We start from the raw sequence: 7,152 nt of genomic DNA on the forward strand, positions 1-7,152 counted from the left end.
TTCCTATCCTCTATCCTATCCTATCCTCTATCCTATTCTATCCTCTATCCTATCCAATCCTATATCCTATTCTCTATCCTATCCAATCCCCTATCCTATCCTATCCGCTATCCTATCCAATCCTATATCCTATCCTCTATCCTATCCTATCCTTTATCGTATCCTATCCTCTATCCTATTAAATCCTATATCCTATCCTCTATCCTATATTATCCTCTATCCTACCCCATCCTCTATCCTATCCTATCCTCTATCCTATATTATCCTCTATCCTATCCCATCCTCTATCCTATCCTATCCTCTATCCTATCCTATCCTCTATCCTATCCTTTCCTCTATCCTATCCTATTCTCTATCCTATCCTATCCTCTATCCTATCCTATCCTTTATCGTATCCTATCCTCTATCCTATTAAATCCTAAATCGTATCCTCTATCCTATCCTATCCTCTATCGTATCATATCCTCTATCCTATCCTATCCTCTATCGTATCCTATCCTCCATCCTATCCTATCCTCTATCCTATATTATCCTCTATCCTAACCCATCCTCTATCCTATCCTATCCTCTATCCTATCCTATCCTCTATCCTATCCTATCCTCTATCCTATCCTATCCTCTATCCTATTAAATCCTATATCGTATCCTCTATCCTATCCAATCCTATATCCTATTCTCTATCCTATCCTATCCTCTATCGTATCCTATCCCCTATCCTATCCAATCCTCTATCCTATCCTATCCGCTATCCTATCCAATCCTATATCCTATTCTCTATCCTATCCTATCCTCTATCCTATCCTATCCTTTATCGTATCCTATCCTCTATCCTATTAAATCCTATATCGTATCCTCTATCCTATCCTATCCTCTATCGTATCATATCCTCTATCCTATCCTATCCTCTATCGTATCCTATGCTCCATCCTATCCTATCCTCTATCCTATCCCATCCTCTATCCTATCCTATCCTCTATCCTATCCTATCCTCTATCCTATCCTATCCTCTATCCTATTAAATCCTATATCGTATCCTCTATCATATCCTATCCTCTATCCTATCCTATCCTCTATCCTATCCTTATCCTCTATCGTATCCTATCCTCTATCCTATCCCATCCTCTATCCTATCCTATCCTCTATCCTATCCTATCCTCTATCATATCCTATCCTCTATCCTATCCTATTCTCTATCCTATCCTATCCTCTATCCTATCCTATACTCTATCATATCCTATCCTCTATCCTATCCTATGCTGTATCCTATCCTATCCTCTATCCTATCCTATCCTCTATCCTATCCTATCCTGTATCAATTCCTATCCTCTATCCTATCCTATCCTCTATCCTATTCTATCCTCTATCCTATCCAATCCTATATCCTATTCTCTATCCTATCCAATCCCCTATCCTATCCTATCCGCTATCCTATCCAATCCTATATCCTATCCTCTATCCTATCCTATCCTTTATCGTATCCTATCCTCTATCCTATTAAATCCTATATCCTATCCTCTATCCTATATTATCCTCTATCCTACCCCATCCTCTATCCTATCCTATCCTCTATCCTATATTATCCTCTATCCTATCCCATCCTCTATCCTATCCTATCCTCTATCCTATCCTATCCTCTATCCTATCCTTTCCTCTATCCTATCCTATTCTCTATCCTATCCTATCCTCTATCCTATCGTATCCTCTATCGTATCCTATCCTCTATCCTATTAAATCCTATATCGTATCCTCTATCCTATCCTATCCTCTATCCTATCCTATCCTCTATCCTATCCTATCCTCTATCCTATCCTATCCTCTATCCTATCCTATCCTCTATCCTATCCCATCCTCTATCCTATCCTATCCTCTATCCTATCCTATCCTCTATCCTATTAAATCCTATATCGTATCATCTATCCTATCCTATCCTCTATAGTATCATATCCTCTATCCTATCCTATCCTCTATCGTATCCTATCCTCCATCCTATCCTATCCTCTATCCTATATTATCCTCTATCCTATCCCATCCTCTATCCTATCCTATCCTCTATCCTATCCTATCCTCTATCCTATCCTATCCTCTATCCTATTAAATCCTATATCGTATCCTCTATCCTATCCAATCCTATATCCTATTCTCTATCCTATCCTATCCTCTATCGTATCCTATCCCCTATCCTATCCAATCCTCTATCCTATCCTATCCGCTATCCTATCCAATCCTATATCCTATTCTCTATCCTATCCTATCCTCTATCCTATCCTATCCTTTATCGTATCCTATCCTCTATCCTATTAAATCCTATATCGGATCCTCTATCAAATCCTATCCTCTATCCTATCCTATCCTCTATCCTATCCTATCCTCTATCATATCCTATCCTCTATCCTATCCTATGCTGTATCCTATCCTATCCTCTATCCTATCCTATCCTCTATCCTATCCTATCCTGTATCAATTCCTATCCTCTATCCTATCCTATCCTCTATCCTATTCTATCCTCTATCCTATCCAATCCTATATCCTATTCTCTATCCTATCCTATCCTCTATCGTACCCTATCCCCTATCCTATCCAATCCTCTATCCTATCCTATCCGCTATCCTATCCAATCCTATATCCTATCCTCTATCCTATCCTATCCTCTATCCTATTAAATCCTATATCGTATCCTCTATCATATCCTATCCTCTATCCTATCCTATCCTCTATCCTATCCTTATCCTCTATCGTATCCTATACTTTATCCTATCCCATCCTCTATCCTATCCTATCCTCTATCCTATCCTATCCTCTATCCTATCCTATCCTCTATCCTATCCTATTCTCTATCCTATCCTATCCTCTATCCTATCCTATCCTCTATCCTATCCCATCCTCTATCCTATCCTATCCTCTATCCTATCCTATCCTCAATCCTATCCTATCCTCTATCCCATCCTATTCTCTATCCTATCCTATCCTCTATCCTATCCTATCCTCTATCATATCCTATCCTCTATCCTATCCTATCCTGTATCCTATCCTAACCTCTATCCTATTCTATCCTCCATCCTATACAATCCTATATCCTATTCTCTATCCTATCCTATCCTCTATCGTATCCTATCCCCTATCCTATCCAATCCTCTATCCTATCCTATCCGCTATCCTATCCAATCCTATATCCTATTCTCTATCCTATCCTATCCTCTATCCTATCCTATTCTCTATCCTATCCTATCCTCTATCCTATCGTATCCTCTATCGTATCCTATCCTCTATCCTATTAAATCCTATATCGTATCCTCTATCCTATCCTATCCTCTATCCTATCCTATCCTCTATCCTATCCTATCCTCTATCCTATCCTATCCTCTATCCTACCCTATCCTATCCTCTATCCTATCCTATCCTCTATCCTATCCCATCCTCTATCCTATCCTATCCTTTATCCTATCCTATCCTCTATCCTATCCTATCCTCTATCCTATTCTATCCTCTATCCTATCCAATCCTATATCCTATTCTCTATCCTATCCTATCCTCTATCGTATCCTATCCCCTATCCTATCCAATCCTCTATCCTATCCTATCCGCTATCCTATCCAATCCTATATCCTATTCTCTATCCTATCCTATCCTCTATCCTATCCTATCCTTTATCGTATCCTATCCTCTATCCTATTGAATCCTATATCGTATCCTCTATCCTATCCTATCCTCTATCGTATCATATCCTCTATCCTATCCTATCCTCTATCGTATCCTATCCTCCATCCTATCCTATCCTCTATCCTATATTATCCTCTATCCTATCCCATCCTCTATCCTATCCTATCCTCTATCCTATCCTATCCTCTATCCTATCCTATCCTCTATCCTATATTATCCTCTATCCTATCCCATCCTCTATCCTATCCTATCCTCTATCCTATCCTATCCTCTATCCTATCCTTTCCTCTATCCTATCCTATTCTCTATCCTATCCTATCCTCTATCCTATCGTATCCTCTATCGTATCCTATCCTCTATCCTATTAAATCCTATATCGTATCCTCTATCCTATCCTATCCTCTATCCTATCCTATCCTCTATCCTATCCTATCCTCTATCCTATCCCATCCTCTATCCTATCCTATCCTCTATCCTATCCTATCCTCTATCCTATTAAATCCTATATCGTATCCTCTATCCTATCCTATCCTCTATAGTATCATATCCTCTATCCTATCCTATCCTCTATCGTATCCTATCCTCCATCCTATCCTATCCTCTATCCTATATTATCCTCTATCCTATCCCATCCTCTATCCTATCCTATCCTCTATCCTATCCTATCCTCTATCCTATTAAATCCTATATCGTATCCTCTATCCTATCCAATCCTATATCCTATTCTCTATCCTATCCTATCCTCTATCGTATCCTATCCCCTATCCTATCCAATCCTCTATCCTGTCCTATCCGCTATCCTATCCAATCCTATATCCTATTCTCTATCCTATCCTATCCTCTATCCTATCCTATCCTTTATCGTATCCTATCCTCTATCCTATTAAATCCTATATCGGATCCTCTATCAAATCCTATCCTCTATCCTATCCTATCCTCTATCCTATCCTATCCTCTATCCTATCCTATCCTCAATCCTATTCTATCCTCTATCCTATCCAATCCTATATCCTATTCTCTATCCTATCCTATCCTCTATCGTATCCTATCCCCTATCCTATCCAATCCTCTATCCTATCCTATCCGCTATCCTATCCAATCCTATATCCTATCCTCTATCCTATCCTATCCTCTATCCTATTAAATCCTATATCGTATCCTCTATCATATCCTATCCTCTATCCTATCCTATCCTCTATCCTATCCTTATCCTCTATCGTATCCTATCCTCTATCCTATCCCATCCTCTATCCTATCCTATCCTCTATCCTATACTATCCTCTATCCTATCCTATCCTCTATCCTATCCTATTCTCTATCCTATCCTATCCTCTATCCTATCCTATCCTCTATCCTATCCCATCCTCTATCCTATCCTATCCTCTATCCTATCCTATCCTCAATCCTATCCTATCCTCTATCCCATCCTATTCTCTATCCTATCCTATCCTCTATCCTATCCTATCCTCTATCATATCCTATCCTCTATCCTATCCTATCCTGTATCCTATCCTATCCTCTATCCTATTCTATCCTCTATCCTATACAATCCTATATCCTATTCTCTATCCTATCCTATCCTCTATCGTATCCTATCCCCTATCCTATCCAATCCTCTATCCTATCCTATCCGCTATCCTATCCAATCCTATATCCTATTCTCTATCCTATCCTATCCTCTATCCTATCCTATCCTTTATCGTATCCTATCCTCTATCCTATTAAATCCTATATCGTATCCTCTATCCTATCCTATCCTCTATCGTATCATATCCTCTATCCTATCCTATCCTCTATCGTATCCTATCCTCCATCCTATCCTATCCTCTATCCTATATTATCCTCTATCCTATCCCATCCTCTATCCTATCCTATCCTCTATCCTATCCTATCCTCTATCATATCCTATCCTCTATCCTATTAAATCCTATATCGTATCCTCTATCATATCCTATCCTCTATCCTATCCTATCCTCTATCCTATCCTTATCCTCTATCGTATCCTATCCTCTATCCTATCCCATCCTCTATCCTATCCTATCCTCTATCCTATCCTATCCTCTATCCTATCCTATCCTCTATCCTATCCTATTCTCTATCCTATCCTATCCTCTATCCTATCCTATCCTCTATCCTATCCCATCCTCTATCCTATCCTATCCTCTATCCTATCCTATCCTCTATCCTATCCTATCCTCTATCCCATCCTATTCTCTATCCTATCCTATCCTCTATCCTATCCTATCCTCTATCATATCCTATCCTCTATCCTATCCTATCCTGTATCCTATCCTATCCTCTATCCTATCCTATCCTCTATCCTATCCTATCCTGTATCATATCCTATCCTCTATCCTATCCTATCCTCTATCCTATTCTATCCTCTATCCTATCCAATCCTATATCCTGTTCCCTATCCTATCCTATCCTCTATCGTCTCCTATCCCCTATCCTATCCAATCCTCTATCCTATCCTATCCGCTATCCTATCCAATCCTATATCCTATTCTCTATCCTATCCTATCCTCTATCCTATCCTATCCTTTATCGTATCCTATCCTCTATCCTATTAAATCCTATATGGGATCCTCTATCCTATCCTATCCTCTATCCTATCCTATCCTCTATCCTATCCTATCCTCTATCGTATCCTATCCTCTACCCTATCCCATCCTCTATAATATCCTATCCTCTATCCTATCCTATCCTCTATCCTATCCTTATCCTCTATCGTATCCTATCCTCTATCCTATCCCATCCTCTATCCTATCCTATCCTCTATCCTATCCTATCCTCTATCCTATCCTATCCTCTATCCTATCCTATTCTCTATCCTATCCTATCCTCTATCCTATCCTATCCTCTATCCTATCCCATCCTCTATCCTATCCTATCCTCTATCCTATCCTATCCTCTATCCTATCCTATCCTCTATCCCATCCTATTCTCTATCCTACCCTATCCTCTATCCTATCCTATCCTCTATCATATCCTATCCTCTATCCTACCCTATCCTGTATCCTATCCTATCCTCTATCCTATCCTATCCTCTATCCTATCCTATCCTGTATCATATCCTATCCTCTATCCTATCCTATCCTCCATCCTATCCTATCCTCTATCCTATATTATCCTCTATCCTATCCCATCCTCTATCCTATCCTATCCTCTATCCTATCCTATCCTCTATCCTATCCTATTCTCTATCCTATCCTATCCTCTATCCTATCCTATCCTCTATCATATCCTATCCTCTATCCTATCCTATGCTGTATCCTATCCTATCCTCTATCCTATCCTATCCTCTATCCTATCCTATCCTGTATCATATCCTATCCTCTATCCTACCCTATCCTCGATCCTATTCTATCCTCTATCCTATCCAATCCTATATCCTATTCTCTATCCTATCCTATCCTCTATCGTATCCTATCCCCTATCCTATCCAATCCTCTATCCTATCCTATCCGCTATCCTATCCAATCCTATATCCTA

This window comes from Halictus rubicundus, unplaced genomic scaffold (assembly GCF_050948215.1).
Source record: "Halictus rubicundus isolate RS-2024b unplaced genomic scaffold, iyHalRubi1_principal scaffold0247, whole genome shotgun sequence".
NCBI classification, from domain to species: Eukaryota; Metazoa; Arthropoda; class Insecta; order Hymenoptera; family Halictidae; genus Halictus; species Halictus rubicundus.